Raw genomic sequence first — 18857 nt, 5'->3', positions numbered from 1 at the left:
TGAAGCTTTTATTCACGCCTCTTGGAATATTCTGGAAGCCCTGAACACACTCATCATGTAAGAAGTCCAGGTACCTTGAGATCACATGCTGGAGAGGCTTCTTTAGTCATCAGTTGCAGCTGAGCTCAGCCTTCCAGCCATCCCTGCACTGGTACAAGATATGTGAATGAAGTCATCTTGGATCTTCCAAACCAGCCCCAGTACCAGCTGATTATGTCTGAGCAACCTCAGTTGACATCATTGGGAGCTGAAGAATTTCCCAGCTGAGCCCTGCCCCCTTTCCTGACCTACAAAATCAAGTTATGATGAAATGCCTTTTGCATTAAGCTATTAGTTTTGGAGTAATATGTTTTGCAGCAGATAGATACCTGGAACACTTCTTGAAGGAAGGGATTAACCATATCTATTCTCACCTCTTGGTTTAAGGTCTGATGCACAAAAGTGCTTATTACGTCATTGTTAAATGTTAAATCAGAAAAAAAGCAGAAGTTTCTAGAATAAATCAGCAGTTCAGCCAACATAATTCAATGTCATCAAGACCCTACATTACACCACATCATCGGTTTAACATTCATGCGACATCACAACTCTGGCTTTTCTTCCTTTGGTGCATCACTCACTGTCTATTCTCACGTGACTGCACTACCACTCATTCATTTTGGGGGGCAAAAATCAGTCAAGTGCCAATTTTTGATTCTATTCTGCTCCTATCACTCCCTCTGAGTGGACCCAACACTTCTGAGCAATAGCAAGGGGCTGGGAGAGCATTTCTAGCAGGGCAATGCCTTAATTAAATCCAGCCATCCCTCTCCTGAGTATCTACCCAAAAAATCTGAAGGCATTTATCCATAAAGATATATGTGCTCCGATGTTCAGTGCAGCTTTATTTACAGTGGCCAAGACATGGAAGCAACCAAAGTGTCCTTCGATAGGTGATTGGATAAAGAAGATGTGATGTATACACACAATGGAATACTATTCTGCCATAAAAAAATGAAATAATGCCATTTGTGACAAAATGGATGGATCTTGAGATTATTATGCTAAGTGAAATAAGTCACACAGAAAAAGTCAAGAACCATATGATTTCACGGATATGTGGGATATAAAACTGAAAGCAACAAAGGAACAAGACAAACAAACAAAATCTCAGACACAGACAATAGTTTAGTGGTTACCAGAGGGTAAGGGGGAGGTGGGTGGTAGACGAGGGTAAATGGGATCAAATATATGGTGATGGAAAGAGAACTGACTCTGGGTGGTGAACACACATGATATATAGATGATGTATTACAGAATTGTACACTTGAAACCTATGTAATTTTACCAACCATTGTCACCCCAATACATTTTAATTAAAAAAAACAATCCTGAGGCCATTTACACAGCACACCAGGAGGATGAGCTCCACAGTTCAAAGTCCCTTCCCCCAAAAGGCAGTAGGCAGAACAAACAGGACAATGTCATGACTCCTTACGACCTTAACTAACTTTTAACTGTAGCACTAACCCTTCCAAACCCCTCTTTTATCTTCTCCAAGCTAGAGTTAACAAGTTGGTTGCTTTGCCCCTTAGTCATCACTTTCTTAATTGGAAGGTGAGCATCCAACAGCTGGAACAGAAGTGAAACATCGACTAATTAACTTCTTGAAACCTTACATTCATTTGGTCAATATCCTACTGTTTTTGGCTTTCTTTACTCTGGAGGTCAACAGACTGCAAAATATTTGATAGTTCTGCAAGCTTCTCTTTTTCCCTTTCATTTCTTATGGTTTAATTAACCTGTAGACCCTTTTAAATTTACCAAATTAATTTTGTTTCAAGTAACTAGCTCCCTTCTTGTATCTAATCAATTCCCCTGTCTTCCTCCTCTGGTCAACGCTGCCCTACTTAGCACCTTCTAAGGGCTAGCTGGTTGAAATAGGAAAAAAGTCATTTTTTTTCCCTTCCTATGTAGGGAAAAGCCCAGTTCTTCCCTACTACCGCATTTCCCTGAAAATAACACCGGGTCTTATATTAATTTTTGCTCCAAAAGACATATGAGGGCTTATGTTCAGGGGATGTCATCTGAAAAATCATGGTAGGGCTTATTTTCCAGTAAGGTCTTAATTTCGGGGAAATATAGTATGTCTTTCCTTCTTGTGAATCTCCTTTATTACTCACACAAACACTCCATGTCTGACACTTCAGGCACCAAATGTGTGAAGGATTTTCCCCACACCAACAAGCAATTCCTGGACATAACATGGGGTCCATGAAGTCAACTCAATTTTGATACATCTACCCAGAGATAACATCAGATTGCATAGTTAAGTACTCAGTCCCACATGGCTGACCTCCTCCCTCCTATGACACACACACACACACACACACACACACACACACACACACACACACTTCAGACCCCAGTCACAAGCCCAGATTGTCTGTCACCTGTGCTTCGGACCAGCCAGCTACAGAGCTGAGGTTCCAACAACTCCCTCCTTGGGCTTGGTCATTTGCTAGCGCAGCTCACAGAACTCAGGGAAACACTTACTTACATTTCCCAGTTTATGAAAGCATGTGAGAAAGGAGCTTCTGACCCCGTGAAGTTGGGGCACATCACTCTCCTGGGTGTGGATGTGTTCGCCAGCCTGGAGGCTCTCTGAACCCCTGGCTTTGAGATTTTATGGAGGCTTCCTCACACAGTATGGTCAATTATTAACTTCATTTCCAGCCCTACTCCTCTCTGAGGATAGGGACGGAGATGAAAATTCCAAGCTTCTAATCAGGGCTTCCATTTTCTGGTGACTGGCCCCCATGCAGGAGCCATCCAGGAGCCCACCAAGATCGCCTCATTAGAACAAAAGAAGCTCTTCGTGCTCTTATCACTTAGGTATTTACAAGGGTTTCAGGAGGCGTGTGTCAGGGATGGCACCAAAGGGAAATATGGGAATAAGAGATGGTCCTGTGCTTTTATCACTTAAAAAATTACAAGTGGGGCGGCTGGTTGGCTCTGTTGGTTAGAGTGCAGTGCTCATTACACCAATGTCACCAATTCAATTCCCACATGGGCCAGTGAGCTGCGCCCTCCACAACTAGATTGAAAACAATGACTTGACATGGATCTGAGCTGCACCCTCCACTAGACTGATAAACAACGACTTGACTTGGAGCTGGTGGGTCCTGGAGAAACACAGTTCCCCAATAAAAAATTAAAAAATAAAAATTACAAGGGTTTTAGGAGTTCTGTGCCAGGAACTGAGGTAGAGACCAATATAGATATTTTCTGTTATCTCACATTGGAGATGTCACATACATTTCATCCTGCTTACTGTATTAGTTTCCTGTAACAAATTCCCATGAACTTAGTAGGTTAAAATAAGATAAGTTGTTATCTTAGAGTTTGGGAAGTCAAAAGTCCAAAACGGATGGCTGGGTTGGGTTCCTTCTGGAGGCTCTAAGGGAGAATATCTTTCCTTGTCTTTTCCAGCCTCTGGAGGCTGCCTGCATTTCTGGGTTCAGGGCCCCACATCACTCAGACTCTGCTTCCATCATCACATCCCCTTGGTTGACTCTTGGGCCCACCTGCATAATCCATTTTAAGACCTATAATGAAGTCATATCTGCAATGTCTCCTTTGCCATGTAGGGTAATATGTTCACATGATTTGGGCATTAGGAAGTGGACATCTTTGGGGCCATTATTCAGCCCACCGTGCTTACAATTGAGCAATGAAGTGGTAGAAGCTGCAGTGGTTCTTGTCAAACTTTAACATTTATTTAAATCACGTGGGATCTAGTTAATAAGCCAATATTGATTCAGTGGGTCTGGGGTGGGACCTGAGAGTCTACATGTCTAAGCAGCTCCCAGGTAATGCTATTGCTGCTGCTCCAGATACCACCTCAGTGGCAAGGGGTAGAGCACAATGGAATCACCTAGGGAATTGTAAGAAACACTGATGCCTGGGCCCCATCCCTAGATGTTGAGATTCAATTGCCGTGCTATATGGCCTACGCGTTGGGATTTGTATAAGCTCCCAGGTGATTCTAATGTATAGCCAAAGTCAAGAACTTGAGTGTCGTATGTGAATTTTCTTAGGTTTAAGTGACTCAGGAGAAAAAAGTGCAATTGTTAATTAGCAATGCTTGCCATTGGCTAGAATTTGGTGGTGATGGGCAATTGACATGCTTGTTGTGTGTTTGTGCATCAGGTGAAGACTCACTCTGGGGTAGAGGCAAAGATGAGTGAGTTAGTCCTTCCAGATGTTCTGTATATTGTGTATTTGATGGGGCCCATCCTGTTTAAAAAACAGTGCTGGGTGAATTAGACAGCTGTATAGAAAGATGAATCTGACTTCTACTCACATCGAACATAAAAATAAATTCAATATGAATTGCAGATATCGATGTAAAAACAAAACAGTAATACTTTTAGCAAAGAACATAAGACTCTACATTACTATGGAGAAGGCAAAGATGGTTTTCTTAAATAGGCCACAGAAAACCATTTGAACTTCTGTTCATCAAAAGACAGCTTTAAAAGAGTTAAGAAGATAATCTACAGAGTGAAAGAAAGTATTTGCGATAAATATGCATAAAAAAGACTAGCATTCAGAATATATAAAGAATTTCTAGAAAACAGTAAGATGAAAGGTAGACAACCGACACTTCATAAAAGAAGGTATGCAAAAATCCAATAAGCATATGAAAAAAATGTCCAATAGTTTAGTCATTATGAAAAGAAAAATTAAAAGTACACCAAAATACCAATATGCTTGAAGAGCTAAAATGAAAAATATAGAAAAGAGAAAGAGCCAAAATGGTGGTACAGGAGGATCCTGAGTTCCACTTTTCCCATGGATGTGCAGAATACACAGTTACATGCTGAGCAATTCTATTTGAAAGAGATCCAGAAACTAGCTGAGTGACACCTACACATGTTGGGCAAATGAGAAAATACGCACATTGTAACAGGTATGAAGGGTTGAGACCCATTCTTGCCATACACCCGGTCCCTGGCACAGTGCCATGTAATAGGGAGGAAACCGACTCCCTTCTGAGGGATGGGCCCCCCAAACACCAATCTCTGAAAGCCAATGGGGCTTCATTTATGAGCCACAAGACTATAGCAAACAAAGAAGCAGTTCTTAACCTCTGAGGGAGCACTTTGCACGGTTATCCCCCACAGGGCTCAGTGCGGAGGGAGCAGGCAAATGGGTCCATCTCCCAGTCTGTCCCCTAATGGGGTTTATCTGCAGACTTGAGAAAACTACTCCTTGAGGGCCAGCCTTCTAATTTAGCACATATCTAGACTGTGACTGTGTTCCTCTCCAGAGACCGAGGAATCCAGTAGACACCTCTTCCGCCTTCTCCCTCCAGTCTCCTAAAATAATAAAAGCAAGTTGCAAGTGTGTCTCTAGAAGGAGCTTGTACACACATCTGGCTTTTCAGCATTTATGGCTGCTTCCTGAGGATGGACACCCAGATTGCCTGGTTCTGATAGCCAATGGAGCTTGCATTCACAAGTCCCCTAGGACTGTAGCAAACAAAGAAGCAGCAGTTATTAACAAGCTCAGGAGTGCCCATCCATGGCCACACACCTAGGCATAGCACGGAGGGAGCAGGTAAAAATGCCCATCTCCCAGTTTCTCCCTGGAAGGACTTAACTACATACTTGCCCTGCTGCTGCTTGAGGGTCAAGCTTCTAATCAGCCTGAGTCTAGGTGCTGATTGCAATATTCCCCTTTGGGACACTGATAGGTCTTGGCACATCCTCAACTGCCGCGGCCTGTGCCACCAGGAAGGCTCAGCCTGAGGGGGGAAGGGCAAGGAGATTGAGAAAAGACACGGAGTCAGGAAAGCTGGGATTGGGAGGTCCACCGTCCACGGATGGCGGAGCAGTGGCACAGTCTTTCACACACAGTGTATATACAGTGTTAGAACAGTTGTCTATACAAACAAGTATTAGCAGAACAAGCAGGTATTATTAGAACATTTTGACTTGGTTATTGGCGAGTTTGTATGTCTGTGGCTGCATTAGTGTTATCTTGTTCTTCCTGGGAATATTGCTGAGGCCAGGCTTCCCATGGGAATGACCTTGCAGCTGCAAGGCCCTTGTCAGCTCACAGCCCGCTCCCTACACTCAACTACTGGGATCTACTGAGAACAGAGACAGTGGTGCGGACAATTACAAAAGTGTGACAGACAACTAGGAGCTCTGGCCGGGCTGATGGACGAGGTTTATCTCCTACACAAGACCAATCTGTCAAGACTGGGAGAGGTGGCTGTTTTATCTAATATGCAGAAACCAACACAGAGAGTCAAGGGAAATGAAGGAAAGAGGGAATATGTTCCAAACAGAAGAACAAGATAAATCTCTGGCAATGGATCCTGAGGAAATAGAGTTAAGTGATTTACCCATAGAATTCAAAGTAAGTCCTAAAGATGCTCGCTGAGTTCAGGGGAGCATGCAGAAAGAAAGTGAGAATTTAACAAAGAGATAGAAAATATTACAAAGTACCAAACAGAAGTTGTTATTAGCTTAAAATAGACTACAAGATGTTTTACGTAAGCCTTATGGTAATCACAGAGCAAAAACCTATAGTAGACACACAGGAGATAAAGAGAAAGGAAACTAAGCAGACCACTACAGAAAATCATCAAATCACTGCAAAGGAGAGCAAAAGCGGAAAGAACAAAGGAACTGCAAACAACCAGAAACAATGAACAGTGACAATAGGAAGTCTATATCCTATCATTAATTACTTTACATGTAAATTGACTAAATTCTCCAGTCAAAAGACCCAAGTGGCTGAATGATTAAAAAGACAAGACTCACTGTATTCTGCCAACAAGAGACTCACTTCAAATTTAAGGACACATGCAGACAGAATGTGAAGAGATGGAAAAAATATCCCATGCAAATGGAAACCAAAAGAAAGCAAGGGTAGCAATAGTGATATCAAACAAAATAGACTTTAAAACGAAGACTAGAATGATGAAGGTCATTATACAAAGAAAAAAGGGGTCAATTTATCAAGAGGATATAACATTAATAAATGTTTTATGCACCCAACATTGAAGCATCTAAATATTTGAAGCAAGTACTGACAGATCTGAAAGGAGAAACAAATAACAATACAATAATAGCAGGGGACTTCAATACCCCACTTTCAACAATGGATAGATCATCCAGATAGAAAGTCAATAAGGAAACAGTGGACTTAAACTACATATTAGACCAAATGGACCTAATAGACATACAAAGTATTCCATCCAACAGCAGCAGAATAATTCTTCCTTCCTTCTTTCCTTCCTTCCTTCCTTCCTTTCTTCCTTCCTTCCTTCCTTCCTTGCTTCCTTCCTTCCTTCCATTATCTATCTATCTATCTATCTATCTATCTATCTATCTATCTATCTATCTATCTATCTATCTATCTATCTATCTATGTATCTATCTATGTATCTTTCTATCTATCTATCATCATCTATCTATCCAGCCTTAAAAAAGAAGGAAATCCTGTCACTTCTGACAACATGGATGAACTTGGAGGGTAATATGCTAAATGAAATAGGCCAGACAGAGAAAGACAAATACTACATGGTATCACTTACACGTAGAATCTAAATGGGGGGTGGGAGGAAGTTGAATTCACGGAAACAGATAGCAGAAAAGTAGTTGCCAGGGGCTGGGGGTAGGGGAAGGAAGAAATTGATAAAAGGATACAAACTTCCAGTTGTAAAATGAATAAGGTCTGAGGATCTGAGTATCATGGTGACTATAGTTGATAACACTATATTGTATGAAATTTGCTAAGAGAGTAAAACTCGCATGTTCTCATACACACAAAAAAGGTACCCATGGGAGGTGATGGATGTGTTAATTAACTCAATGGGAGAATCCTTACACAACGTATCACATCATCATGTTGTACACTTTATCTGTAATTTTACTTGTCAATTATACCTCTATAAAGCTAAAAAAAATATATAGAAAATATTGAGTATTAATGAGGAGCAAGTGGATGTGGGAGAGCCAGAACTCTCACATCCTGCTGGTATAAGTTGGTACAACCATTTTGAAAAGGCTGATGGTTGTGCTCGCTTCGGCAGCACATATACTAAAATTGAAAAGCTGATGGTGTCTATTAAAGTTGAACATACACATAACGTGTAACTTACATTCTATTTGAGTCCACAGTCAATTCATACTGCCTCAATTTCCGTTCATTCTTTAACCAATTACAGTTTGGCTTTAAACATCATCATTCTATTGAAATTGCTTTCCATAAAGTCCCTAATAACTTTGTTATCGACATATCCAGTGCCTTTCTCAGTCTTGATTCCACTGGAAAATTCTGTAGCATTTGAGACTGTTGAACAGCCCATAACTCTTAACACTCTCTTCCCTTGAGGCTAGGCCAATTCTATTTGTTTTATCTTATCACTTTGACTGTTCCTTTTTCATTTATTTCTCAAGGATGTCCTCCTATGCTTTTTTGTTAAATGCCGGTGTTTCCTGGCATTCCATCTAGGTACTATGTAGATATTTAATACATGTTAAGCCCTCATGCTAGTCTTCCACTTCAGTATCCCACTTCAGTACCCCAAAATAATTTCTCTAAAAACTAATCTAACAGTTTACTTCCCTCAACCTGCAATGGCTTTCAACTGTTGTACCTGATATTTGTTACTGGCATTACAGGGCTCTTACACCTGGTCCCTGACTATTTCTACAGCTTCATCTCCTGCCCTTACTCTCGGAACCTTATGTTTTAGCGACAATATACTTCCTCAACAACCTTTCTTCATCCTTATACTACATCCCTAAATCATCTAACTCCTTCGTGAAGCCCTTTATGACCCCCTCAGGCCATCATAATTCCCTCCTCTGGATTCCTACAAAAATTTGACCATGTGTCTCAGAGAAACCTTATCACATTATGTTTCATGTATCTAAACCTCTACCACACTGAGAGTTTTGTAAATCTAATCTGTATTGCAGCACCTAGCACTGTGCCTTACACACAGTAGAACCTAAAACAATGTGTTTAATGATCGAATGGCCTTTATAACTGTAAGATCTTTGATTGACAGCACATTGTTGATGTTTGGTGTTCAATATACACTTAACAAATTAATAGGTCAAAAATTGGTATTACTTTGCTTATCATAGCTTTGTTTCTTCTGAACAATGAGGAAGATTAGATAATGAAACTTCATTTTGATTCAGCATTAGAAAGGTAAAATGGATCACGGTCATCATCTAAATTGTGAAGAGTAGGAATTTGTAACTCTAGAAATATATATGGAAACCAGTTCTGGGTATACTTCATTTAATGACATTGATATTTCCCAGAATTCTGCTGTAGAAGCAAATTTAATTTCAACTGAATTATATCTTCTAATTGACTTTCAGAAAAAAGTTAAAAATATATTCTCTACTAGAAAAAGAAAAGCCTCTTTAATATTACTATAGTTATAAATAAACAAAATCCTCTGAAAATAACTCATTTGATAGAAAACTTGTTTTTGAATAAAAATGAATAGTTCTATTCAGGCATTACAAAAATCCTAGAAATGATCCAAGATACCACCTAATAAAAAAACCTGTAAGTGAAAGTGTACAATATACAAATACTCTGGTAATATTAAAATTGTACATACTATTTTGGCTCATAATTTTCCCACTATAGAATTTTCAATACCTAAAAGCATAGTAATTTTCTTGATTTTCTTTAGATTCAAACTAATGTACTTGTTTCAACAAAGTGATGTTTTCCCCCACTAACCATCATTCAAATGTATTGGCATATGTATACAATAAAAACAGCACAACAGCTTTCACGAGAATAAACAAATAAATATTTCACGTCCAATCTTAATCAGTGGAATTATCCCAGTGTATGATGAAATAATGGTTACTGTCTGATGATGACTTTTAAATCAGTAGAACATATTGGAGTTTTACTACCTTTTCCCAGCAACCAAGTTTTACTTTTTTGATTTATTAATTAATAATACAGTATATTTATATGAAACAAGTTACATACTTTTAATGTTTTAATTTATTTTTAAAACATTTTAGTTAAGTGTAACATCTTCAGAAAAATGAACAAATTATAACTGTGCTGAATTCACCAGTTTATATTCTCACTGTTTCTGAAATCTCTTTATGTCTGTTCGGTGTTTATGTGCCATATGGTTTGGATTATTCTAGCTTTACAGAATGTTTTGACATTTGCTAGGGCAGTTTTTCCGTGTTATTCTTTGCTATTAATAAAGCTAATACTAAGTCTTTTTATCCAGCTTTATAAACCCTTTTATTCAGGATTCCTTTTAGGACTGCCAGCAAAGTATATTTTGTCAAATTGAGAGTTCTTAGGAATTCATGTACGAGGTCAGACAGTTAAGTTCACAAACTCATCCTAGAAAAAGTGTACATTTCTCATTGCTGAATATCACTATGGTCACCTTCAAAATACTCCCTTGGGAAGCTATGCACTGACAACCAGTGCCTAGTCTACCCTTCAGAGAGATTTTGGAACTCTTTTTCTGAAATGACCATCAGAGCTGTCGTCATATATCCTTGATGTCCTGAATGTCATCAAAATGTCTTCCTTTCAACATTTCCTTTATGTTTGGGTAAAGAAGGAAGTCATTGGGGTGAGTAGGGAGGATGTTCCAATACAGTTATTTGTTTACTGGCTAAAAACTCCCTCACAGACAATGCTGTATGAGCTGGTGCATTGTTGTGATACAAGAGCCATGAATTGTTGGAGAAAAGTTCAGGTCATCTAACTTTTTCACGCGGCCTTTTCAGCACTTCCAAATAGTAAACTTGGTTAACTGTTCGTCAGTTGGTACAAAATTCATAATGAATAATCCCTCTGATATCAAAAAGGTTAGCAACAGCGTTGTAACAAGTTCAAGAACTTAACTGTCTTTCCTCATATTTATTGTAATATGAAGTGTGATTCTTCTTCCAATACATTTTCTAATTAGTTTGACTGGAATACAGGGGTTCAGTGAACACTGTTTTTTGTACCGCATTTTATTACTCAAGTTGGAAACTTTCTTACTTGTTTCAGTAGTTTTTGATTTAATTCTGGAGTTTATAACACTATAATTTTTGTTCATTGCTCTTAAACGAGCAAAACCAAAGTCTTTTTTTATTTAAAGAAATATTAAATCTTTATTTCCTCTTTCCATTATTTGTGACCAGGTAGGGAAGGATAAGTTCCCCCCTCACTGGGGACAGCAGCAATACACAGACTTTGGAAACACCCTGAAATCATCAGCAACATACTCTGATGGTGACATAAGGAATGAACCTAATAAATCAAATCTGCAGTGTTGTGACATTATTCTAATTTACTTGATTAGTTTATCTAGAAAAACTTTATAAATACATTATTTAAGAGGACAGTAAATTATTTTCTTGTTCTGAAAAAACACACTATAATTATTTACAAGTAATTTTTTTTCTCAAATTGTGTGCTATTTAGCTTTCTATCCCTTATTTAATATATTGTCTTGTTGCATTTGTCAAATGTTCAGAAACATGTTAAATTATGGTAGTGATACCAGACATACTTTTCTTGTTCTTGGCTTCAGTGGGAATGCCTCCAGGGTTTCAGTATGAGGTATGTTTTTGGTTGCTGGTTTGGGTACATATTCTTTATCATGTTAGGAAAATATAATGGTCAACTGTTTCTTTTTAATACCGCCATTTAAGATATCCCATGTAGTGTGGTCGAGGGGAAAAAGGGTTGATTTTAAATCAAATGGAATGGATGAAAATCCTGATTCTCATTTTCTGGCTCTGTGATCTCAGAAAATTATTTAATGTCTGATAATTCAATTAAAGTACAGCAATATTTATTGAGTGGTACCTATTCTGTGGTAGCAGTGAAAAATAGGTACAAGGCAAAATAGTGAATATAGACAGGCTTCTTTTCTATCCTGTAAAGTAGAGCCAATAAAAGAAGAGGAAATAGGAGAAAAAAACACAATAAGAGAACAGCAGTTTGAGAGATAAGTCTAGAGTCAAGGACCAGAAAAGACTCAAGAATTATTAGACAGTATGGTGAGTTAGCAGCACAGATAATACACCTGGAAAAATCAGAACACATTAGCATGGCCCCTTATGAAGACAACATGCAACTTCATAAAGAACTTTCTATTTTCAAAATATATGTTTGAAATACTTCAAAATACACCATTTGCAAAGACAAAAAGAATAACAAGACCATAGTGTTAAAAAGCTAAAAGGAACTTGGAAAGCTAAAAGGAACGAGGAATGATTTTCCCTTTCATCTATATAAAACAATAATATATTATAATTGGAATTGGCCTCTAACACTGTCAAAAGAAGTAGCAACAGGCAGATAAACCGTACAGCTCTACAACAGATCTATTCATAAGAGCTGATATGATAAAAGAAGCATAACAACTAATGGGAAATAGGATTATTAAATTAGGATATGAGGATATACAGCAAAAGTGGTAGAGAGTCACATCTGAATAGTTAAATAGGAGTCATTTCTTATTTCTTTCTTACGTCTTTTTCTTTTCAAAAGATGCTAAAATAAAATTAATAAAAATAAAAAATAGAATTATTCAATAAATGATGTTCATAAAACTGGTCATTTGGGGAGAGAAATCAGGTTAAAACCTCTCCTCAAATCATAAAATATGATGAATGGTAGTCCCTTTATCTGCCATTTGGAAAAGGTGGCATTATAAAGACCATGTTACATACCCACACATTTATAATATTTCATACACTCGAAAGCACCACACAAAGATTATTATGTTCCTTATTGTCATACCCATCATCATAATCATTATCCAGGAATTAAAACCCAATTTCCAGAGTATCTGAATGTGCTTCTCACTGTATTACCAATAGTGTGGTGACACCCTGGCCAGATGATTCAAGCAGAATATATTTGGGGACTAAAGTAAGACTATCAGATTGACCAGCATGAGATGTCTACATTGTACTAATTAGTCTATATTGTTTATACAAACCAACAATCGAGAACTGAACTAGAGAAAGATGCTTTTGCTACGGCTCACCTCGACATTTGGATACAAAGAAAAGTCAATGTTAGACAACAACAGGTGCATCTCAGAATATATTGGAAAGCAACCATGTTAAGAACACACAATTTACTAAAGTGCATTTGCAAAGAAACCGAGAATTTGAGAGGAGATATCACAATCAATTAAGTATCGGATTCTGTGAAAAAAACAATAGATTAATAAATTTTTGACAATAATCTTGGATCCATCAACCTGTCTGCAAATCCTACAGTAATTTTGTGGTGGCCACCCAGTACTAAATTTGTGCCATTCCTTTCTGTCATTGCTAATTTAACACGTGTGTGTAATTCATCTTTCATTTTTTCTCATTTTTTAGGACCATAAAGTATTTACTGGGTACCTACTTATGTGCAAGGCACTGTGATATGGCTGGAGAGTCAAAAAATGCAAAGCTCTATTGGACCCTCAAGAAGTTTCTCTGACATAAAAAGATACACTAGTAATACAGACAAATCCAAGAGCTCAGAATGGGGCCTGATTACAGTGTATTGAAGAATTTGGAGGATGCTTCTTGGAGGGGGTGGGACTTGAACTGGGCCAAGACAGAGGGTAAGACTTAAATTCACTTTGAAAGAGTTTAGATTATTTAATGGAATAGCAATGATGAACTCTGTCACGGAGAGACTACTCTGGAGAAACACATTCAAGATTCTAACACTCTTTATTGTTAAGACCAAGATAGAGAAACAATACCCTTCCGTGTATCTATCCTATGTTTTGAGTATGGTCATTGTTGAAATTCTGTTATTTCACATTTTTGTGCAGACAGAATTTCTGAAATTGGTCTGACTTCCACATTTGACAGTTGCATACAGTTCAACTCTTATGACTACATAGCGATGGTGACTACTGACAAAATATGTCTTTGTTTTAGTTATAGTTTAATTGCCTATTCATTATACTAACATCTACTAAATCATCCACGCAAGACCCATGTGTTACCAATGGAGTGATGACTTTTGTCTAGTGTGACTTTCCACATGTTTTACAATGAGACGTTTAATAGGATGATAGAAAGTTACTTTCATTTTATACCGAAAATAGAATGTAAAAACAGCAATTAGAAAACAATTAAAAACTTGGTGAAAGGATTTCATAATTTGTGCCAAACTTAAATCAAGCATGTAATTATCATAAATAATCATGAACAGTACTTGTTTTCTTGTGTGTGCACCACCAGACAAATCATAGATTGAACATAATTGTAATTAAAGCTAGAATTTTATTACCCTGTCTTACTCCTAAGCTAATGTTCTTTCCACTACCTTAAATTATCTCTACAGTAGGCTTTTTAAAAAACAAATAACAATTAAACAAGTAAATGAGATTAGTTTGGTTTACAATTACAAGATAATCTTAATTAGGATTTGTGAGAAATAACGAATTATGTTACCAGAAGACACTAGCAGTTTTATATTATTAGTGGAAAAGGGAAGCAAGTGAATACATTCACATGTAGAGCACATTTATTTTGTTATAATACTCCACATGACAGAATGTGAATTGTATTTCTAGTTCAAGCTGATATCACTCTGCACAGCAGAACCTGTAAGCTTACGAGATTGTGGGCTTTTGCCTTCTTCCTTTCCAATTTTTACTATATGCTTAACTCACTTATAGAAAATTATAATAAAAAAATTGAAGGAATATCCTTGAGATAATAGGTTAAAACTATAGTGCTATATTTGTAATAATAGGATTTGCATCACTGATACCAGGAAAAACGAAATTCCTCTATACTTGGAATAGCTCTAAGTTTATCTTCCTTCTCTAAACTCAGACTTAATTATTACCTTGTCTTCTTAGAAAATAAAGTGCTATTAAGTTAGCTCATGTTCTTACTGTCTGTGACCTCTGGGTCAATCCCACTCTAGTATAAGTAATAATATTATAAATCAAACATTTCAATTTGGTTTTCAGACTAGAAGGCACTGATAGAATTCTTTTTAGAAAAAACATAAATAATTTGGGAAATGCCATGCTACTGGTTTAAAATTCCAGTGTCATATGTTTCTTTTGATCATAGTTTCCATTAGTTAGAAAAACTAACGGGAAGGAGAGACAGGCAGTTGAAGACATCAAAATGGACCAGAGTATGTATGACTGTGTGGGCCGGGCATCAGCAAAGCCAGAGAGGAGCAGACACAAGGTGGTTGGTTGTTCCTGCACCAGCAGGTATCTGCCCCAGAACGGTCCCTGTGAGACAGTTAGAAGACCAATGGCCTCAGCATCTCTATGTGGGGGCCTCAAGCATGTTAGATACAGCACAGATCTTCCACGATCTATGGGCCAGATAAAATATGATTGTCTTAACTCTTATGCGTTGTTGTCCTGTGGGTTGAGACTGTTCCTTTAGGAGCCCAGAGGGAGCTGAGCACAGCCAGGGCATGGTAGCGGTTAGGGGTACCCACGTGGTACCCGCCTCTCAGGCACTCAGGAATTCTGGTTGCTCAACAGAGGCATCTTAAATAAACTATTGAAACAGTTACTAAATACAGGATAGAAATTCTTTTTCACCTAATTACTGCAGTAAGATATTTTTTAAGTAAACCTCTGTTCAATCAAAAAACAAACTAACAAACAAAACCCTCTTATTTGTCTGTTATTGAACATTCTAGCAGGAAGTATTTTAGTAGAAATAATTTTTGTTTTGGCTAAATGTGATCTAAGTTCAATAAAATGAGCAAGGATTGACACAGGCAAAATATTTCAATTTCAGTACCTTGCACATCTTTTCTTTTTGAATTAATTTCATTTGAATAAAATGCAATACCTATTTACAAGTAAGACCAGTACTAAGATATGGGTAATGAAGTTGACTGCTCTTAGAGAAAGTTTCAATGTCTTGTTTTGTATTATCTCATTCAGGCATATTACTTCTGTTTTCATTTCACCAGTTAAGGAATAGAATGCCTTTATATTACAATGCAATGGCAGCATTAAAAATGATATAAGAAACAATGTGAAATCTGGAAAACCACCCATATAAGTAACACTGTGTTCCCTGAATGTAATTTAAACTTTAGATGACCTTCAAGCAGTGTGTCTCCAAACCTGGTCTGCAATGCAGATGTACTTGGCCCCTGACAGAACTCTGCAACCCTCCCCAAACCCAATTAACCAGCATCTCTTGGAAAGTGTTTCAGCAATATCCCTTTCTTCCTTTCTCTTTCTTTCTCTTTCTTTCTTTCTTTCTTTCTTTCTTTCTTTCTTTCTTTCTTTCTTTCTTTCTTTCTTTCTTCTTCTTTCTTTCTTTCTTTTTCTTTTCTTTCTTTCTTTCTCTTTTTTTCTTTTTCTTTTTTCTTTCTTTTCTTTTCTTCTTTCTTTTCTTCTTTCTTTTTCTTTTTCTTTTTTTTCTTTTTTCTTTTTTTTTCTTTCTTTTCTTTTTTCTTTTTCTCTTTCTTTTCTTTTCTTTTTTTTCTTCTTTTTTCTTTTCTTTCTTCTTTTTTTTTTCTTTTTCTTGTCCTTTTTCTTTTTCTTTTTTTTCTTTTTTTTTTCTTTTTTTTTTTTTCTTGTTTTTTTTTTTTCTTTTTTTTTTTTTTTTTTTTTTTTTTTCTTGTTTTTCTTTTTTTTTTTGTTTTTTTTTTTTTTTTTTTTTGTTTTCTTTTTCTTTTCTTTTTTCCTTTTCTTTTTTTTTTTCTTATTCTTTCTTTTCTTTCTTCCCTCCTTCCCTCCTTCGCTCCCCCTCCCTCCCTCCCTCCCTCCCTCCCTCCCTCTCCACCTCCCTCCCTCCCTCCCCTCCCTCCCTCTCTCTCTCTCTCCCTTCCCTCCCTCGCCCTCCTTCTCCGCCTTCTCCCCCTCCCTCCCTCCCTCCTCTCTCTTCTTCCCTCCCTCCCTCCCTCCTTCTCCCTCCCTCCCTCCCTTCCTTCCTTTTTTTTTAGTATATGTGCACAAGATGTTTGGCCAGATCCAAACCTATGCCCTCCAATTAGCTTTAATCAGTAATACAGATGTTATTTTTGAGCTCCAGCTACCTGCTCCTTTTCCTCCCTTTCAGTGGGTTGAATTTGGGTGGGGAAAAGTGGTGTTTTTGGTCCCAGAAAACCCCCAATAAGGCTTTTTTTGGACATGGTGCAAGGACAACCAAATCTGTGTAACTACCTCTGTCTGGGTGTGGGAGAACTCTGAAGACCTGGCTTAGGTTGCTCCTGATTTTCATGGGGCCTAATATTTGTTAAGAGACGCCCATCACTGCAATCACTGAAATAAATATATAATGTCGTCGTCTGTAACTCAGGCTTCATAGGATGACAAGGAGGATAAACTGAGTTCATTCAGGGCATGAATGGATTGTGCAGTCTATGCACATAATAATTATGATTTTAAAATCAAAAGGACACAGCCTTTTAATTGTAAATTTTCATGATAATAAATAATATTCTGGAGGTTTTGAAATTCCTCTTCAAATGGCCATGTCCTCACAGGGCTGAAATAATGTTTCATTTTCTTTTTTCTTTTAATTTTATTCCGATATAAACCAATATCCGTTCTTGAATACATGCCAAGGAAGTCCACAAGACTATAAAAGAATCTGTTCAAGAGCTTTGGCACGAAAATGATACAAAGTCAAATAGGGCTTTCAGTATTGGCAGAGAGCTATAAATTTTGAACATGAACAGCTAGTCTATAATTCCTCCTCCTAAATTCAATATAATACCTATATACCACCCACACAACAGTCATTGTTTCAGGGTAGAGTGAAGCCCATAATTTCCCAAGTTAGCAAAGTTTAGCAAGCCTTTCTCTGCGCATATCATCAAAAGTAAGCAATGACATGTTATTGTTTTATATATACAGCGAGCCTTGAAACAACGCAGGGTTTGAACTGCACAGGTCCACTTATATCAAATTTTTTCACTAAATACTGTAATTTATTTTCCGTATGATTTTCTTCTAAAAATTTTTCTTTTCTCTAGCTCACTTTACTGTAAGAATGCTACAGGACATAGTCATATAAACTAGCACACTCAAAGGCCAAATCTATTAGAAAGTCCAGGCTAAGGAAGACCTGCAGGCATGACAGCAAAGGATCTAACTGGTCGCTGTGATTAGCTATCGAGTTGGTGAAGTGGACTCAACTGCTGGCACAATTAATTTAATGTAAATTAATATACCTGAAGTTATTTAAAAGCTACAACATAAAACAAGAGACAAACTAGACACAAAACGGTCACTTTACGTTACATGGCAATTTAAAAAATTAATTCACATCTTTGTAATAATTCACATATATTTCTAATATAATGCACATCTTTATTCATTCAAGATCTGTCAACCATGTGTCAGGATGACTAACAGACCTCAGTCACTGCTGCAAGGGACTATTAAAATCTGGCTGTCCCCAGGCAGGGCTTCTTTTCGCCCATGTCCTTTTAAACCGTCTGCTTCCACTCAATTTTTCTCTCCGCATTCTGCGTAGCTGAGGGGCCTACAGCAGGCTTAACGCAGGGCCCTCTAGCCAGGAGGCGTCCCTGACAGATCCCACAGCTTAAGCTTATCATTTGAGTTCAACCTTGTTCAGTCTTCAAAAATGTTAAAATAAAATATTTTAAATGTGCCAAAAATGTAGGTGATGCACAATGTTGTGTTCCTTCCTGAAGGAAAGCTGTCCAAGGGAACTAAACACGATTGTGATACTGCAAAAATACTGGTTTTGTAAATGTTAGAGAAGAAAACACAAATTAAATACATTGTTATAATAATATTTAATATAATTTATAATAACCTATATTATATACTTAGATAAATATTTTAAATGCTTTATATC

At 37.4% G+C, this 18857-nt stretch overlaps 1 protein-coding gene across 1 annotated transcript in view; it reads right to left on the bottom strand.

Moving 5' to 3' along the window:
- Positions 1-18857, bottom strand: part of SGCG (sarcoglycan gamma) — an 88503-nt gene that overhangs the window by 47373 nt on the left and 22273 nt on the right. The gene's annotated exons all lie outside the window — the stretch shown is intronic.

This window comes from Rhinolophus ferrumequinum, chromosome 4 (assembly GCF_004115265.2).
Source record: "Rhinolophus ferrumequinum isolate MPI-CBG mRhiFer1 chromosome 4, mRhiFer1_v1.p, whole genome shotgun sequence".
NCBI lineage: Eukaryota > Metazoa > Chordata > Mammalia > Chiroptera > Rhinolophidae > Rhinolophus > Rhinolophus ferrumequinum.
Note: the sequence above shows the minus strand (reverse complement) of the source record. Positions and strands in the feature narration are given on the sequence as shown.